Genomic DNA, 19,686 nt, shown 5'->3' with positions numbered 1-19,686 from the left:
AGGCAGAGACACAGGCAGAGGGAGAAGCAGGCTCCATGCACCGGGAGCCCGACATGGGATTCGATCCCGGGTCTCCAGGATGGCGCCCTGGGCCAAAGGCAGGCGCCAAACCGCTGCGCCACCCAGGGATCCCGATCTTTTACCTCTTTGGTTAGGTTTATTCCTAGGAATCTTATGCTTTTGGGTGCAATTGTAAATGGGATCGACTCCTTAATTTCTCTTTCTTCAGTCTCATTGTTAGTGTATAGAAATGCCACTGACTTCTGGGCATTGATTTTGTATCCTGCCACACTGCCTAATAGCTGTATGAGTTCTAGCAATCTTGGGGTGGAGGCTTTTGGGTTTTCTAGGTAGAGTATCATGTCATCGGCGAAGAGGGAGAGTTTGACTTCTTCTTTGCCAATTCGAATGCCTTTAATGTCTTTTTGTTGTCTGATTGCTGAGGCTAGGACTTCCAGTACTATGTTGAACAGCAGTGGTGAGAGTGGACATCCCTGTCTTGTTCCTGATCTTAGGGGAGAGGCTCCCAGTGCTTCCCCATTGAGAATGATATTTGCTGTGGGTTTTTCGTAGATGGCTTTTAAGATGCTGAGGAATGTTTCCCTCTATCCCTACACTCTGAAGAGTTTTGATCAGGAATGGATGCTGTATTTTGTCAAATGCTTTCTCTGCATCTATTCAGAGGATCATATGGTTCTTGTTTTTTCTCCTGTTGATGTGATCTATCCTGTTGATTGTTTTACAAGTGTTGACCCACCCTTGCATCCTGGGGATAAATCCCACTTGGTGATGGTAAATAATCCTCTTAATGTACTGTTAGATCTTATTGGCTAGTATCTTGGTGAGAATTTTTGCATCCATGTTCATAAGGGATATTGGTCTATAATTCTCCTTTTTTGGTGGGGTCTTTGGTTTTGGAATCAAGGTAATGCTGGCCTCATAAAACGAGTTTGGAAGTATTCCCTCCCTTTCTATCCCTCGAAACAACTTTAGTACAGTAGGTATTATTTCTTCTTTAAACGTTGATAGAATTGCCCAGGGAAGCCATCTGGCCCTGGACTCTTGTGTCTTGGGAGGTTTTTGATGACTGCTTCAATTTCCTTGCTGGTTATTGGCCTGTTCAAGTTTTCTATTTCTTCCTGTTGCAGTTTTGATGATTTGTGGTTTTCCAGAACTGCATCCATTTCTTCTAGATTGCTTAATTTGTTGGCATATAGTTGCTCATAATATGTTTTTAAAATCATTTGTAAAAAAAAAAAAATCATTTGTATTTCCTTGGTATTGGTTGTGATCTCTCCTTTTTCATTCGTGGTTTTATTCATTTGAGTCTTCTCTTTTTAATAAGGCTGGCTAGGGGTTTCTCGATCTTATTAATTCTTCCAAAGAACCAGCTCCAGTTTTGTTAATCTGTTCTACAGTTCTTCTGGTCTCTATTTCGTTGAGTTTGGTAGAATCTTTATTTCCTCTCTTCTTCATCTTGGTGTAGGTTTTACTTGCTGTTCTTTCTCCAATTCCTTTAGGTGTGAGGTTAGCTTGTATATTTGAGTTTTTTCCAATATTTTGAGGGATGCTTGTATTGCAATATATTTCCCTCTTAGGACTGCTTTTGCTGTATCCCAAAGATTTTGAATGGTTGTATCTTCATTTTCATTAGTTTCCATGATCTTTTTAATTCTTCTCTAATTTTCTGGTTGACCCATTCATCTTTTAGTAGGATGCTCTTTAACTTCCATGTGTTACAAATTTCTCCTTATGATTGAGTTCTAGTTTCAAAGCATTGTGGTCCTGAAAATATGCAGGGGACGAATCCCAATCTTTTGGTACTGGTTGAGACCTAATTTGTGACCCAGTGTGTAGTCTGTTCTGGAGAAAGTTCCATGTGCACATGAAAAGAATGTGTATTCAGTTGTATTAGGATGGAAAGTTCTGTATATATCTGTGAAATCTGTTTGGTCTAGTGTATCATTTAAGGCCCTTGTTTCATTGGTGATGTTCTGCTTAGAAGATCTGTCATTTGCTGAAAGTGCTGTGAAATCTCGTACTATTAGTTTTGGGAAAATTGGACAGCCACGTGCAGAAGAATGAAACTAGACCATTCTCTTACACCATACACAAAGGTAAACTCAAAATGGATGAAAGATCTAAATGTGAGACAAGAATCCATCAAAATTCTAGAGGATAACACAGGCAACACCCTTTTTGAACTTGGCCACAGCAACTTCTTGCAGGATACATCTATGAAGGCAAGGGAAACTAAAGAAAAAATGAACTATTGGGACTTAAGATAAAAAGCTTCTGCACTTGGGTGACAGGCACTGGGGGGGGGGGGGCACTTGATGGGATGAGCACTGGGTGTTATGCTATATGTTGGCAAATTGAACTCCAATAGAAAAAAAATAAATAGAGGGACGCCTGGGTGGCTCAGCGGTTGGGCTTCTGCCTTCGGGTCAGGGCATGATCCCAGTATCCGGGATCGAGTCCCACATCAGGTGCCCTGCGAGGAGTCTGCTTCTCCCTCTGCCTGTGTCTGCCTCTCTCTGTGTCACTTATGAATAAATAAATAAACCTTAAAAAAAAAAAAAAAAGCTTTTGCACAGCAAAACAAACTGTCAACAAAACTAAAAGACAACCTACAGAATGGAAGAAGATATTTGCAAATGACGTATCAGATAAAGGGCTAGTATCCAAGATACATAAAGAACTTACTAAACTCAGCACCCAAGAAACAATATCCAATCATAAATGGGCAGAAGACATGAACAGAAAGTTTACCAAAGAAGATATACACATGGCCAACAAGCACATGAGAAAATGTTCCGCATCACTTGCCATCAGGGAAATACAAATCAAACCCACAATGAGATACCACCTCACACCAGTGAGAATGGGGAAAATTAACAAGACAGGAAACAAGTGTTGGAGAGGATGTGGAGAAAGGGGAACCCTGTTGCACTGTTGGTGGGAATGTGAACTGGTGCAGCCACTCTGGAAAACTGTGGAGGTTCCTCAAAGAGTTAAAAATAGATCTGCCCTACGACCCAGCAATTGCACTGCTGGGGATTTACCCCAAAGATACAGATGCAGTGAAAAACCAAGACACCTGCACTCCAATGTTCACAGCAGCAATGTCCACAATAGCCAAATTGTGGAAGGAGCCTTGATGTCCTTCGACAGATGAACAGATAAGGAAGATGTGGTCTATATATACAATGAAATACTACTCAGCCATTAGAAAGGATGAATACCCACCATTTGCTTTGATGTGGATGGAACTGAAGGGTATTATGCTGAATGAAGTAAGTCAGTGTGAGAAAGACATCATATGGTTTCACTCATACGTGGAATATAAGAAATAGTGAAAGGGACTATAAGGGAAAGGAGAGGAACTGAGTGGGAGAAAGTAGAAAAGGAGACAAACCATGAGAGACTCCTGACTCTGGGAAACAAAGGGTTGTGGAAGGGAAGGTGGGTGGAGGGTTGGGGTAACTGGGTGATGGGCACTAAGGAGGACACTTGATGGGATAAGCACTGGGTGTTATGTTAGCAAAGTGAACTTAAATAAAAACAAATGTAAAAAAAAAGAAGAAGAAGAAGAATCTGCTCAGAAAATGAGGAACCAGACCTTCATTTACATCTAAACACTACAGTTTCTTTTAGAGCAGAATTGTCCAAAAAACAGTGTCAACAAGTGCCCCAAAGAACTCATCAAAATCAATCCACATCTCTGACTCTTCAACCATGTCTCTGACTCTTAAGAACAACAGAAACCTATTCCACCCCTGACGCTGGATGCTGGGGACCCCAGGGCGAGCATGTTCGGGCAGCCCCGGCCTCTGCCCTTTGTTGCTCCTTCCAGCCAAGAAGACAGATAAACTATATTTGGCCTAAACTTGCCAAAATGGTGTGATGAGAAAGAGCGCAAGAGAGTGTCCATCCCAGCAGACACCACGGTCATCAGTGGGTGGTGGAAGAGCCTTAACCTCATAGCTGTTGCCCAATAATTTTTTTTTCCAAATAACGTCCCTTCCTAGACATGTTCCTTTCTGGCATGAGAGATGACAAGCCCTGAAGAGCAGAGGAAAGTAGAATGGGATGTGTGCTTTGGTGCTTGTCAGGGTCCTTCTCATCAGAAGTGGGTGGTGGCTGGGGAAGCGGCAGGGGACACGGCCCTTCAGCCCCATGCCCGCTGCATGTCCTCGGGGCAGCCTTCATCTCTGCATAGACCAGCACTGCATTCAGACTTCCCTGGCAACCAAGGAGCAAGGAAGAGCCCACAGAAGCTTGTCCAGCTCAGAAAAACCCAGGTGTCCTCTTCCTCCTCTCTACATAGCCCCCAGAGGAACAGGAGACAGGCTAAAGGACAGAAGGGAAGCGGGCCCCAGGAAAAAGGTTGGAAGATTTGGGCTGGACCCCACTAGGCTTGGGGCCGGGAGTGGGTGTGGGTGTGGGTGCCCATCAGTGGTCCCACTCAGAGTATGGGTACTAGTCAGTGGGCAAGCACCTTTCTCCTATACCCTATCCCACTTCTATCCACCCCAGCTGAGCCACAGTCATCCATAGCTGTCTCCTGCAGGGAGTTTAAGAAGGGCTGGGAGGTGGGGCATAGAGGGATGACCCTGGCCTTTTGAAAGATTAAAAAAGGGCCCAGAGAAATGAGTTTCCCCTGGGGTATTCCTGCACCTTCCTTATCCTCTCTCTCTCTCTCTCTCTCTCTCTCTCTCTCTCTCTCTCTCTCTCCTCCCAGCATGCTCTAACTGCTGTGTAGGGGTAGTCCCAAGAGTGCTGCAGGTGAGAAGCAGGAAAGAACACCATGCTTTAACAACTTGATCCTTCAAACTTTTATTTCCCCCAACCCACTACTAAAGTGAGGTTGGATTGTCAGAGAGCAAGATGGATCAGGCATGAATGGGGTTGACAGAGGAAAGGTTGGGATTCTCTCTCTTTTTCCAATCACAATCGCAGAGTCCATTATTTTTTGCTATGCAATTACCAGCACGTTCTGGATTCTGTGCACAACGTGGATGGGGTCTTGGCTCTCGACTATAGCTAGATGAAAAGCAGAAAAGAGGTCGGTTCTTCCCAACCTCTGATGTGGGAAACAATGCTCTGATTCAAGCAGCCCCTGGATTGTTCCCTTCAAGGGTAGCAACTTTTTACTCAACGTTTTAAAGCTAAAAATAACCTGTAATCAAGTTAAAGGGGTATATGTGCATTGTAGAAGTTGGAAAAATAACCATTTTTAAATAAGTTATGAGAAAATACAAGTTCACAAAAATAAGAGAAAAAAAACAGGGAACATTGCCGATTACCCAGTGACTACTGCTATTAATGACTATTGCATATTCATGAGTGTACTTCCCAAAGTGAAATACCACACATGCTTTTTAAAACCTTCTTTTCAGTTAACAATCCACCTTTCCAAGTCAATAACTTTCACCTTATGTAATAGTCAATATTCAAATGCCTCCAGTTTTCTCAAAAATCACCCCCCCCACACCCCTCACAACAGATAGATCCACATCCTGCCACCTGTCTGGATGACTGAAGGAGCCCCTTTGGCTTCTCATGAGTTCTGCCCCTGTGACTTGCCGGGGAGCATCACACCTCCACATCACACCCCCACAGGAGGCCAGGCTGCCTCCTCCCTGGATACGGTATTTGGCTAGAACACTTTTTTTTTTTTTTTTAGATTTAACTTATTCATGAGAGACACAGAGAGAGAAGCAGAGACCGAGGCAGAGGGAGAAGCAGGCTCCATGCAGGGAGCCTAATGCAGGACTTGATCCCAGGACCCTGGGATCACGCCCTGAGCCAAAGGCAGCCCCTCAACCACTGAGCCACCCAGGCGTCCCTTGGCTAGAACGCTTCTGAACACAGCCATGGACACCCCTTCTGCTGTCGAGGCCTCCAGGGCCAGGCTGTGGGAACTGCACGGGGCTTAAGGTTTGGAAAGGGAAATGTGGGTGGTGTCAAAAGGCCAAGGCCCCACCCAGAAGTTTGGCAAAGAGTGACTTGGCATCAGAAGAGCAGGTGGGGCTTGAGTTCACCCTACATGGCCCTCAGGCCCTTCCCTTCACACTTTAGCCTTTCCCAAGGCCAGCCCTACCAGCCACTAAACCAGAGCTACCCCAAGTGCCTCTCAGGCAAAGGGCAGTTTTCCAAAGTATTTACTGATTAATTAGCACAGGTGGATGCCAGTCTTGCCCCAAATCCAGGAATATTGACTGTGGCAGTGGAATGAGAACAAAGGCTGGGGTTCTCTCACCTTCCGGAACAACGTGCCACTGTCCATCCATCCAGCGCCAGGGGGCTGAACTCCTGAACTCTCCCTCAGAACATTCAATTCAGACACCAAGTACTTAATCTTTTAAAAAAGTAAGAAAGGCCAAGGCAAGTTCTTGCCTCGCTGCCTTCGGTCAGTTCCCCTCCCTTCCTCTGGGCCCACTCAGCCCACAGCTCACCGCAGGCCTGCATGCTTGCCCGGTGACCTCACCCTGGATCTGGCCTTTCTGCCCCGCGCCTCCCCAACCCTCCTGGCCATCTCTGTTCATCTCATCTCTGGCTTTCGCACAGATATCACACCCTGGATGCCTCATGACTAAAAACTCTGCCACTTCCCTCAAGCCTCTTCTTACCCTGTCCCTGTCTTCATCAGCAATTCTAGCATGTTTGTCAACGGCTTCCAAGCACACACGGTCAGGATGCAGGGTGGGGCCCCTGCAGAACGGAATTCCCCACCACCACCCCAGCACACACCCAGCATTCCCAGCCCCAAGTCCTCACTCGGAAGGACGAACTACAGAAAGCAGGCAGCCCATCCCCGGGAGTGCCACCCGTCTGCCTTTACTTCATCGGAGCACCCGACCAGTGTGTGGGCACCCGAATCCTCAGACTGGAAGGCCTTCAAAGCGGCCACCATCGTAGTGGCCTCCCTGGACTTCATTTTATTTGAGAGAAAAGGCTCCAGCCCTGCCTCCTGTCCCATCACTGGGGCCATTGCCCTACTGCCTTGTCCCTAGCTGGGCCAGCCCCCTGACCAGGCTCTGCCAGTGTGGGCAGAAAGCTCCAGGCTCCTCTACAACCCAGCAAGCAAGGCCATCCTGCCTTCCTGGGGTCAGCTCCACAATGGGGTGCAGTCTAGCACATGTAGAACCCGCTTCAGGCCACCTGGCTGCAACACTAGCCTACCCAGGCTCTGAGAGCTCAGGGCCCCGGGCCACACACAGCCTAGCTTCTGAGCTTGTCTCAGAGTCAAGGCTTCCCATGGGGGCTGCCTGGGTAGCAGCTGGGCCTGTGCTCAAGTATGAAGACAGAAGAATGAGGAACCCTTCTCCTTGTTCCTTGGACTCTGCACCCCTGAACCAGCCTATCAAGGTCCTTGCCCTCCTCCCAGAAGCCCCATCCCACCTACCCTCAAGGATTAGGTCACACAAGAGCCTCCAGCAGTTCCCCTGCTGACTATCTCAAACCTAAACCCAATGACTGGCTTCCAAGGCCCCACTAGGCCAAGTCCTCCTGGCTGAAGTCAGGGCAGCCGAATGTCCCCAGGATGAGAGAGGTTGAGGCCTCTGCACATGCTATGCCTTCTCCTTTCCACCTTAAAAACATGTTTAAAAAAAAAAAAAACATGTTTAAAACATGTTCCACCTTAAAAACATGTTTAAAGTGGGGGGTGGGGGAGATAATAGTAACCTCCCTCAGAGGGTTGTTGTCAACTATTTAATCCATGGACAATTCTTAGGGGTGTGCCCGACATACCGTAAGCTCTCGGTAACTGCTAGCTGTTACTGTTGTGCTATTCTGCTCCCAGCTTCACAAACCAGAGTGAACTCCTTTTTTGAACTCCTGCCACTCTCCAGGGTCATCAGTTAGCACCTCCTGAAATGGGCTTCTGTTCCATGGACCCAAAAGTTGGCTTTGACCATTCCAGACAAGGGGGATAGGCACTGGGCCTACAGGCCTGTCTGTTCCCGTGTGGGGCAAGGTCCCTGGGGAAAGCCAACACAAAGGTGAACCCCCACTTCATATTTTATGGGGTTTTCAAAGCACTTTCATATCAATCCCTGCTTTGTGGAGGAGGCAGAGCAGAAATAATTATTCTCATGTTTCATTGGGTCCCCTGATGCTCGGAGGCAATGGGTCTCACAACCAGTATGTGGTCCAGTTAGCCTTCAAACCCAGCTGTTTGGTTCTAAGCCCAGCACCCAGCTGGACCACAACGGGTTAAGTGTATCCTCCTCCTCCTCCTGACAAGCCCAGATGCCAAAGGAATTAGAGACAGCCACCCGATGGAAAGCAGACACCCTCCCCATGGTCTCTGGGCTGGCTCCCAGGAAAGCAGAACAACTGATATGTGGCCCCTGAGGCCCGGCCCGCCCCGTGAACTCAGCTCCTTGGCAGGAAGACTTCACAGAGGAAAGCCTCTCACCAGAGCCAGGGCCAGACTACAGAGCTCAGAACAAGGAGTGGCCAAGGCCAACCGTGTAGCCACTAACCCCCTCAAACCCTAACCACCTAGCCAGCCATGTGCTACTCTCGTTTTTCAGACAGGAAACCAGGCCTGGGGAGATGTGACTTCCCCAGCTAGCAAGCCCAGCACCCCAAGGACAGCTGGGTTACAGCCCATGCCTCAGCCCTGGTCACAACCCCGTCCCCACCCACAGCAGGAGGCTGGGCCCACCAAGATGCCCCTGTGCCCCACTATCAGGTCCACAAGGTTCAGGGTCCCCTTGCTGTTGGGGGAAGAGGAATCACCAACCAGCCACGGTGAAGGCCCTCTTGGCCGAAGCTCCAGCAGGTCGGGGGGACTCCAGATGGGAGTGGGGATAGGATGGAGCTGGGAGGGGAGTGGTGATCTGCTGAGGATGGAACAGGCAGCACGAGAGGCTAGAGCATTCCAGCTCCCCCCCACCCAGGATTCCCCACTGGGGGCCATTCCTCTAGCGGCCTCTCCCACCTCAATGATCCAAAGGCTTGGGGGGCCAGGGGCCGAACTGGGCTCAGGCTAAGAGAGGGTGTGAGTGTGGGGTGATGTCCTTCTGATGTCCTTGGGGTGATGCCCAAGCTCAGGAGTCCAGTCAAAGGGATCATTCACATTTATTCAACAAACATTAACAGCTATAGCCACAAAGTAAAATAATAATAAACTCAAACTCCATCCCACCCTAGGTCTTCTGGAAAATTCGGTGAATTAAATTATGGGTGAGTACATGGCTTTGCCCACCTCCCTGTCTTGACAAACACTGTTCTCCAATGTCCACCAGTCACCGGGTATATTCCATCCAGGCCAACCACCCCCACGGCCCCCTCTCCACACAGCCTGCCCCAGACCCACCTCAGGACCTTTGCTACCTATGTGCTGTGACCAGGTTGAACCCAAACACCCCTTGGGCATTCAAGGCTCTGTGTGGATAGGCCCCTGCCCTGAGGTCCTGAGCCTCATCTCAGCCAGACTGACATCTCCTGGGTGCCCTGCTTCCAGGGCCACCGGGCTTCCCACACCCCACCCTCCATCCCCAGGGCTCTCTCCCACCCCTCACTTGACAAGGACCACGGATTTCACAGAGCTCACCCAAGGGACGCCTCCTCCAACCCAGACCTGGTGAGGACTCTGGCCCACCCACATCTCTCCCTCATGAAAATTGTCACCCTTGTGATAAGCATCTGTCACTCCAGACCCTGTCCCCAGAACCAGATCCAAGCTGGCACCCGGCAGGGCCTTCACACACCAGGGCTGAATGAAAGAACAGTGACAGGGGTGCCAGCCTCTCCTAGCTCTGACCTTGAGCCTGAGAGGAAGGAGATCCAGAGGCAACAGCCTTTCCACACAAGGATCCAATCCTCCAAAGGAGAGTGAGAAAGAGAGAGAGGACTTAATGGCTTCAGTCAGGATCTTATTTCAAAACTTACTCTTTCACAGTTGGGACCAGAGAGAATTGAATGTTATTACACGAAAACAACTAAGGTGACATTTACCTAAATTGCTTCTCATCTGCCAGGGTTCTAGCATCCCTTCCCAGTGAAGAATCTCCTTTCCCTTCAGAATTTTCATGTCTTGTTCTATGGGCCAATTTTTATCAGTAAAAATTATTAATATAATAAAAAATAAAAGTTTAAAAGATGCCCAAAAGCACTCATCGTGAAGGAAATGCAAACCAAAACCATAATGAGCTGTCACCTCACGCCTGTCAGAACAGCTGGCATCAAGAAGAACAAGAAACAACAAGTGTTGGAGAGAAAGGAGATGGGGGGACACCCGTGCACTGTTAGTGGGAACTGGTGTTGCCTCTGCAGAAAACAGCATGGAGATTCCTCAAAAAAACTTGAAAATAGAAGTTCCATATATGGGCCAGCAATCCCATTCTGGATATAGTCGAAGAAACTGGAAACATTAACTCGAAGAGATATCTGCACTCCCGTGGTCACTGCAGCATGACTCCCAATATGGAAACAACCCAAGTGCTCCACAGCTGGCTAAATGGATAGAGAAGATGTGGTATTTATATACACACTAGGCTATTACCCAGCCAAAGAAAAGTATGAAGTCCTGCCATCGACGACAACGCGGACGGACCTTGAGAGCATCATGCTGAGTGAAATCATGATACCCAGCTCATCCTGGGCCAGGGAGCTGGAGCACCCTAGGCTCCCATGTTGCCTGTCCCATTCTCTGTCTCTCTTTCAGACAGAGAATGCCAAATACTGTAGGGTCTCACTTATATTTTTTTTTTAAAAAGGCGGGGGGCTATCTAAAAAACAGACTCTAGAGACACCTGGGGGGCTCAGTGGTTGAGCATCTGCCTTTGGTTCATGTTGTGATTCCAGGGTCCTAGGATAGAGTCCCACATTGGGCTCCCTGCAGGAAGCCTGCTTCTCCCTCTGCCTGTGTCTCTGCCTCTCTCTGTGTGTCTCTCATGAATAAATAAAACCCTCTTTAAAAATAAAAATAAAAAATCAGACTCTAAAAAAAAAAGCGGTTCATAATACAGAAAACAGATGAGTGGTTGCCAGAAACAGGGGATCAGGGGTGAGTGGAATGCATGAAGGGATCAATAGGTACAAACTTCAAGTTATAAATAAGTCATGGGGAGGTAGTGTGCAGCATGGTGACTCTGGTTAATAATACTGTATTGCGTATTTGAAAGTCGCTGAAAGAGTGGATCACGAAAGTTGCCATCAGAAGAAAAAAAATGTTTAACTGTCCATGGTGATAGATGCTAACTAGACTTCTTGTGGTGACCATTTCACAATAGACAACAAATATTGCATCATTATGTTATTTATACACCTAAAACAAATTTAATGCTGTAGATCAGTTATACCTAAAGAATCCACATATTTAATAAAAGATAAAGAAAAATTGCGGTGCCTCCTCTACCACCACTCCAGGAAACAGGCTAAAAGAGCAGGTGTCAGTGGTGGGGTAAAGAAGGGCCAGAATTAGGTTCAGTCCTACCAGCGATGTTGTTGCGACTCACAGTATGCAGAGGTTCCGGGAAGGAGGATGCAGAGACACGAGCTGGGGACAGCCATGAGGTGTCAGCTCCCTGGAGGCAGAGGACAGACCCGCAGGGCTAGCACAGGCAGAGGCAGCAAGGCCAGCGTCAGCAGAGCGGTTATAAATCAGGTTGGAGATCCTAGCTCCTCCACTTGCTAAATAGGAGAACTGGGGCAATTTTCTGAGCCTCAGTGTCCCCATCTATGAAATGGGGAGAGGATTAGCACCTACCTGGACTAATCAGGACTGTTACACGAGTTCGGAGAGAGCGTGCGCACTGAGCCTGAGGCACCTGCAGGAGGGAGGGGTGGCTCAGTGCTGGGGCTGTCAAAGATGACACGACCTATTCTCCCTGCAAGTAAGAGGAGACCGTGGGAAAAAAAAAAAAAAAAAAGAGGAGACCGTGGGAGGTCACCTTCACCTGGTCATGTAGGGAAGGAGGGCATTAAGCAGGGATGTCCCCAGAAGCAGCAAGATTCTAGCACGTGGAGTTGGGCAGAGACAACTGAGCACATCTCAAGAACGGGAGAAGTCACTGAGGCTAGGCCTCTGGGTGAGCCTGGGGTGCAGTAATTGTCACAGAAAACACTGAATGTTTTAGTATTTAGTATGTGGTGGCCGCTCCCCCTGTGTGCTATGTACATTCTCCCTTAGCGGTGCTCACAGAACACCTGGAAGTGGGGACTGCAGGGTGAAAGGCTCAGAGTCCCATTCATATGGTCAACACACACCTAAAAAGTGCCTACTGTGTGCTGGGCCCCGGAGAATCACTGGTGAGCAGGGAGGCCACTTTCTAGGGAGAAACAGGTAGTAAACGGATGCCCACAGATGGTGACTACAGCTCTGGAGGAAAGAAAACTAGATCCTGGGACCCTGGGGGAAAGCACAGGGTGATCGGGAAGGCTTATCCGCAGAGGAGGTTTGCGGGTTGACACCTCTGGCCACCATAGAAGGTGTAATCAAGAGATAATCTGGGGTAGGATGTCCTGGCCAAGGAAATGCAGGAGCAAACGGTCCAGCAGTGACAGGTGCTCATGTACCCTGTGGGTAAGGAGGCTGGTATCCCACCAGGTTCTGACTCAGAGAGGGAGCCACACAAGCTGCGACTGGAGGGACACATGAGGACAGGTCCTTCAGGTCATGGGAACCAGGGATTTAATTCTAAGTACTGCATGAAGCTTTACAGCTTCATGTGCATTGGGGCAGCCAGCCCGGCAGGGAGCTGCTGCATCCGCCCTGGTGTTGGGACCCACGGATGTCTTTGCTGCCTCTAGAGCCCAAGACAGGCCCACCAGGCCCTGATCAGAGATTCCAAGTGGTTCTCCACAGCTGCCTCTGGCTTGCCCCAAAATTACAGAACGGTTTACACAGAAAAGTGATATGATCTCTGATTTACATTTTTAAAATGTCACTCTGGCTACTCAGGGGAGAATGAGCTTCAGGGGGGCATTGTGGGCAGCAACCATAACCTTGGACATGAACCCCATACTGAGCCAGAGGCCGAAGAAAGCAGCACCCACACTTGCTGTGCCCTCAGACTGGGCCACACCTCTGGTCCGGCCTATCCAGGGCCACTGTGGAACCAGCCGCTCACAAATGTGAGCCCAATCCCTTGCCCAATCCATGTGTCTCCAACTCCAGCCTCTGGGACCAAAGGATACATGTTCTCTACTTATCATATTTCCTGGCATTCTGGATCTACCTGGGAAAAAAACAACTTTACTTTAGAGGAAAGTAAATTATAGCCAGCAGTGCTTGTTTTTCAGCATTTTTACAGGCTCCAAGGGGCCATGAGATTCCGAGCATAAATGCATAGGACCATGTTTGCTTGTAGGAGCCCAGGTGCATTTACAACTAGAGAGATAAAACGCAGCAGCCAGGCTCTTCTCTGAAGCTCAGAACAGCGGGGCACCCCCACCCCCACACGCCCTCCACATGCTCCCAGTCCCCACTGCCCACAGAGCATCACAGGGCTCAGGTTCAAGTCCCATCTCTGCCCCTCACCCTTACAACATCTCCTACCTTTCAGTATCTCTCTTATCCAGAGACACTTCTCCAGAGCACGGAGAGTGGAGCAGAGGTTCCCTGTGGAACAGGCATGGGACAGGGAAGGTGCCTTCCAGATCACAGAGGCAGAACTTCCCTGGAGTTCAAATTTGGAACAAGCCAGAGGCAGCTGTGGAGAACCACCTAGAATCTCTGATCAGGGCCTGGTGGGCCTGTCTTGGGCTCTAGAGGCAGCAAAGACATCCGTGGGTCCCACCACAGGGCGGATGCAGCAGCCCCCTGCCCGGCTGGCTGCCCCAATGCACGAGTCAGAGGCTTGCGGTGGAGTTCTTGAGCATTCGCCTCTGTTATCTTCTGATTTTCCTTTCCTCCTTTTGCTTTTCCCCTGACTCAGGGGGCCCCAGGGAGAGCTGAGACAGAAAAGAGCAGAGGAAGGGGCAGTCTTTTTCCTGGCTTTTGAAGTCCAAAAGCCTAAGCCTTCAGCTAAATGGAAGGACCTCCAGGCACTCATTTAGTTTAAAGAGTCAGGCTTCCAGAGTCCCCACCCAGAAAAGGATTTGGCCGGGGAGTAAAGAGCCAAGCATCACCAAGCCTCGGGGGCTCCTGCTGAAACCAGTGGCTGCAGCCCACTCCTGGTATAAGCAGTAAGAGGATTTAAAAACACCAGTATTCTCGCCGGCTGATCGTGGGGGCGACAAGCACCCAGATGCCCTCACCCACAAAAATCCCTCCAGTGCCTCAACCCTGCACAAGCCCCTGGGAATAAGGCACCACCCTGGTGGGGGGGATCCCCAACATGCCCAGGACTGAGTTTCCATCCCTTTGGCAGAATAAAAGCTTAAACCTGAAATTACATACTATTTCAGTTACAATATAAATATTATCTACTACGTATTATATGCAATATATGTTATAGACACCTATGAGATTAAGATGCATAATATCTATTATGTAAAATATATTAACATAAATATCAAATGTAACTATTTTACTATAAAAATGGAAAAAGATGATGATGATGATGATGATATAAATAAAGGGAAGGCCTACTCCACCTGCGCTTGAGAGTCTGCATTCCCCTGCTGGAGGGGAAGTGATGCAGTGCCCAAAGGGGACAGCACAGGCACCAGGGGGTCACCATGCCCATCTTGGGTGGGACATCCCTTGCTTCAGACTAAGAGCCAGAGGGAGCTGGAGGTCGTCTTCTCCAGCATCTCCAGAGACAGATGTCTCGTGCATCTAGGACAGCCACAGCCCTGCAGAGCTACGCGGCCAGCCAAGCCACGTCTGCTGACCACGACGGCTCATGTCCCCCCTGACAGACAAGAGCAGGGCCGTACAGTGTGCGCCCCCCCACCGCCGCTGAGAGGCCTGAGCAGTGATGACCTGTCATATATGCGTGCGGGAACAGGCATCAGACAGGGAAGGTGAGAGAAAATAGACACAAAAGGTAGGACCTGGGTGACTCACCACAGAATTAAGAACCTGCAGAATTAAGCAAGCTTCCTGGGAAAGGGCAAGGAATGAATAGTATTATGTGTTAGGTTAATCCCCCAATCTGCTACCCAAATGCCCAGGGTTAGCCTGTAGAGTGGAGGGGAAACCAGTTTCCACCCCGCAGAATAGGGACTTCCAACAACTCCCTGCCCCTGTCCCTGCCCCTCAAGAGAGATGGTCCCAGAGCAAAGAACCAGCCAGAGCTGCCAGGCTTCAGGGAAACAGTTCTCAGGCTTCCTCCACCCTCCAAGTTTCAGCTCAACTGCCTGCCTGGCTGGGGAGCCAAGAAAGTGCTCGGATCCTCATCAGGTCACCACCTCCTGACTGACCCCCACGCTTCCCTGAAACTCTCAGGTTCAGTCCCCAGAAACAGCTACCACCAGGTCATCTCTGCACCTGAGTACGACTCCCAGCCAGGGTGGGTGATGGGTATCCACAGGATGCTCTCAGCAGCCCAAGCGGTATCTCTGCCGGCTCCTGCCCTGGTCTGGGGCTGAGGGACAACTTGCCCTGGAAAATGACCAAGATCCCCCCGGGAACAGGGATCAGTTACCACCCCACATACACCCTCCTGCTCCCACCTCCACAGCCCCGACCTTCACCACCAACCTCTCCTCTACAGCTGGAACAGACAGACTTCAGTCTGGGGACTCAGCACCACTAGACAGTGGCAGTGTGTCTGAATCCAGGCGTCTCTCTATAGAGCAAAGCCCCAGGGCAGGAAGCATCATGTGGTTTGTGACAGCAGGAAAACAGGGAAAAATCCATCCACCAATAGGTACTGGTAAATTGAATTATATTACATCCTACAAAGGGAGTTGCTATAATTTGGGGGGAAAAAATCAAGTGTATCAATAAGTGCCAAAATTTCGGGGCACCTGGGTGGCTCAGTCAGTTATGCATCCAGCATCCAACTCTTGACTTCAACTCAAGTCATGATCTCAAGGTCATGGGATTGAGCCCCACATCGGGCTCCACGCTCAGTGTGGCATCTGCTTGAGATTCTCTCTCTCCCTTTCCCATTGCCCCTCGCCCTGCCCATGGTCTCTCTCTCTTTCTCAAAATAAATAAAATCTTTAAAAATATATGTATATAAATGCCAAAGTTTCAAAAGATATCCAAGACAGGGCAGCCAAGGGTGGCTCAGCGGTTTAGTGCCGCCTTCTACCCAGGGTGTGATCCTGGAGAGCTGGGATCGAGTCCCACGTCGGACTCCCTGCATGGAGCCTGCTTCTCCCTCTGCCTGTGTCTCTGCCTCTCTCTCTCTCTCTCTGTGTGTGTGTGTGTGTGTATCTCATGAATGAATAAATAAAATCTTTAAAAAAAAGATATTCAAGACATAATATGTAGTGAAAATAAGCAAGATCCATTCTTTATATATAAAGAATGATACCATTATGTGAGAGTTATTCTATATTTGACACTCACCCCACCCATCCGTTCTCTACCTTTCTCTGATCTGCTCTGTGCCCTCCTCCAGGAAGCTGACCTCTTAGGACTACAAAAGTGGAGCTCCCTCGCCGGCTGAATATCAGTTGGTTAGGTCAATGGAACGTTCTAGCAATAGATTGGAGAATGGGACAAGTGGCAAACTAGGGCGTTTCTTCCCTCTGGTCCCTTTCATCTATTCTGATGGTGGCTATGCTCTGCTAGGACCACGGCTGCAAGTCTTGGGAGAGTGGGACGTGAGGTCCTCCTAGTTCTAATATTCTCGCCTTCATGTCTTATTAAACCCATTAGGGGATCCCTGGGTGGCTCAGCGGTCTAGCGCCTGCCTTTGGCCCAGGGCACGATCCTATCATCCCCTATGGACACACAACCGCTTACCCCTCCCCTCTTAAAAAGCCGGCTTGCCCGCCCCTGTGCACGACTTCCCAGGCCCGCAACTCCCCGCTCTCCCTCCCCTGCGGGCCTGTCTCTGCCTCTCTCTCTCTATGTCTATCATGAATAAATAAATAAATAAATAAATAAATCTTTAAAAAAATAATAAACCCATTAAAATACATGCAGTTCTCACACTATGTATAATTTTGGCAATAAACTTTTTTTATTTTTATTTTTTTAAGATTTTATTTATTTATTCATGAGAGACACAGAAAGAGGGAGAGAGAGAGGCAGAGACACAGGCAGAGGGAGAAGCAGGCTCCATGAGGGGAGCCTGATGTGGAACTCGATCCCAGGTCTCCAGGATCACGCCCTGGGATGAAGGTGGCACTAAACCCCTGAGCCACCTGGGCTGCCTGGCTATAAACTTTTGAAGGGGTTGGTATAATGTATGATGTTGAGAGAACATTATACATTTTGTTCATAGAATTTAAACTTTGTCTTCTCCATAAAGCCGTGTCATAGTTGAATCGAGTTGCAGTAAGCCGGATGAAATGATTAAATATTCATTATTTACAATTTTGAGGATTTCTTTTCTATATGTTGGAGCCAAGAGATGCATGATAATTTGGGGGGCACTCCAAAAAATTTCACAGGTCCTAGGCATCCTGGCTGGTGGCCAAAATGGCTGGAATGTCCAGAAGTTGCTAGGCCCTCTTGGGCCAATGCAGGGATCAGCCTTAGGAGACATCAAGGCAGAAGTGAATAAACCAAACCCAGAGGAGAAAGTCTGCTCTCTGCTCAGGGGCTATTTCCAGAGCAAGCACAGAGCCAGAAGCCCAGGGTAGAAGGAGGCTGAATTTTGCAGCTTGCCCAACACACTGACCCCATGAGCTGATCTCATGAACCTGTGGTCTGATCAGTCAGTCCCCCTTCAGCAACCCAGCCAGGTGGATAGGATCAGAATGGCCCACCCACAGCCCCCAACCTGTTTTCTGGGCCATGCTGGGGACTGCAGCAAAGCCGGATACCAGCACAGGCTGGACCCCAGCTTCCTGTTTATTAGGATACACCAAGTGAGCCCAGGGTGTGAACATCTGGTCCCAGTCAATACCTCTGGCCCAGGCCCTCCCACCCACCACTGCTACTAGAGCCTTAAATGGGGTCTTCAGAGGCTCCCTAGCAGGCATTGAACATGGCTCGCCAACCTGGCACCACAAGCACACATGCACACCCTGAATGCCCCGAGGTTGGGGTGGGGAGGAACAGCAGACCTAGGGCCTCACAGTCTAAGTCCCCAAGAGGGACTTTCAGATTCCCTGGGACCCTCAGGCTTTGGCTGAGGCTCCTTCTCCTGCTCCTTTCACAGTCCACAGCCAGGTATGCCCTCCAAGCTGGAGCCAGGGAAGACTAGGCCCCAGGCAGACTCCATGGCCACTCCCCAGCCCTGCCCCTGAATCTCCAGCAAGCCAGGATCAGGACTCACACAGACCCAGGCACAGCCAACACAGGGCACAGTTTGGGTGGCAGGGAGTGCCTAGCAGGAACCGTGCAAATTCATCCCCACGCCTACAGTGCTATTAACTGAGTGGCTTATCTTCCCTCAGACAGTTTATCTTTGCACAGTAACCAAGGACTTGCCCAGTGTAGCCAGAAACAGTGGCTCCCAGCCCTCACCATGTGCTAAGGCAGGCTTGAGGGTTCTGGCCTGGAGCTCACAGTGTACGGGGTCTTAGAGTCTTAGCGTCTAAGAAACTCCAAGCCTTGACTCACACTTCTTACCTAACTGTTGCACACAGCAAGTCCAAGAAGTGGTTGTTCTGTAGGCTCCCTGGCAAGAGAGAGAGACACTCCCCACCACCAAGCAGGGCTCTCCCAAGGACCAGGATGGAAGAGCCTGTCTTAGGACACCTGCTGGTGGCCATCAAGGCCCACCCAGAACTGAGACAAACCCCCAGCCTCATATCTGGAAAGCCACTGCCCCAGGATCAGCAGGGGCTGACCATCCATGAGGCTGACCAAGGGCCACATCAGATCCTCCTAACGGCAGGAGAGATGTTAGATGTTAGGTTCCTCAGAGACCCAGAAACCAGCTCTTCTGTTCCCAGGATCTCAAATCATTAAGGTGGGATGTAGGGAACAGAGTCTGAGGCTATATAGGTGATGCACCGGGAGACCCACAGGTCTCTTCTGCTATTGCTGGGGCCCCAGCCACTCCTGCCACCAGCTCACAGAGGGACCCACTGGGGACAGTACAGAGAGGGCTTCAGGGTGCCCCAGGGAGTCCAGTAAGTGACCCAGATACCTGTAACTAAGCCCAAAAGATGGGTTGGCCTCAAGAGACCAGATCATTGGATCATGGAGTCAGACCCAGGAGCTAAGTGGTATTTAATATCATGGCAGTTTTGTTTTGTCTTCTTTTCCTTTAACAATGAGCAGATTGTCATTTTCAGCTTTCAGTGGATTTCTTACCTCTTAGATAAGTAGCCCCTCAAATAAACCTATCACGAATCTGTGATATTCCCAAAATAGAGAGAAATAATCAAACTAAAGCTTCAGGACCCCGTTGTGATGCCCTGACCCGATGGCCCCAGAAGGAGTGGACGAGGAAGAGAAGACCCTAGGTGGTAGGCTGACCAATCCTGAAAGGCCCTCAGAGAACAGCGAGGGGGCACCATCAGAGTTGTGTCCAAGCCCATAGACTTGGTGGTGGACATGGGGCCATGTCAAGATGACCTCAGGGAGGGTGAGGCGTCAAAGACGTGTCTCTAGGCTATGTGACCATTTGGGTGGTGAGGTCATTTGCTAAGATATGGATGGAATCCTGGGGAGAGGCCTACCAGGCTTAGAAGCAAAGATCA

The 19,686-nt window shown here is 49.3% G+C and overlaps 1 long non-coding RNA gene across 1 annotated transcript; it reads right to left on the bottom strand.

Annotated features, from left to right (window-relative positions):
* Positions 1-10,988: 10,988 nt before the first annotated feature.
* On the bottom strand, positions 10,989-16,532 carry LOC111091014. Its single transcript, XR_005373677.1, has 6 exons — positions 16,450-16,532; positions 15,611-15,698; positions 15,398-15,511; positions 13,520-13,914; positions 11,729-11,789; positions 10,989-11,546 (listed from the first exon to the last, which is right to left on the bottom strand). It is a non-coding gene; the product is annotated as an uncharacterized LOC111091014 (long non-coding RNA).
* Between the last annotated feature and the right edge of the window lie 3,154 nt (positions 16,533-19,686).

The sequence above is a fragment of the Canis lupus genome, chromosome 18 (genome assembly GCF_011100685.1).
Source record: "Canis lupus familiaris isolate Mischka breed German Shepherd chromosome 18, alternate assembly UU_Cfam_GSD_1.0, whole genome shotgun sequence".
Lineage (NCBI taxonomy): Eukaryota > Metazoa > Chordata > Mammalia > Carnivora > Canidae > Canis > Canis lupus.
This window is presented reverse-complemented; position numbering and strand designations above follow the sequence as displayed.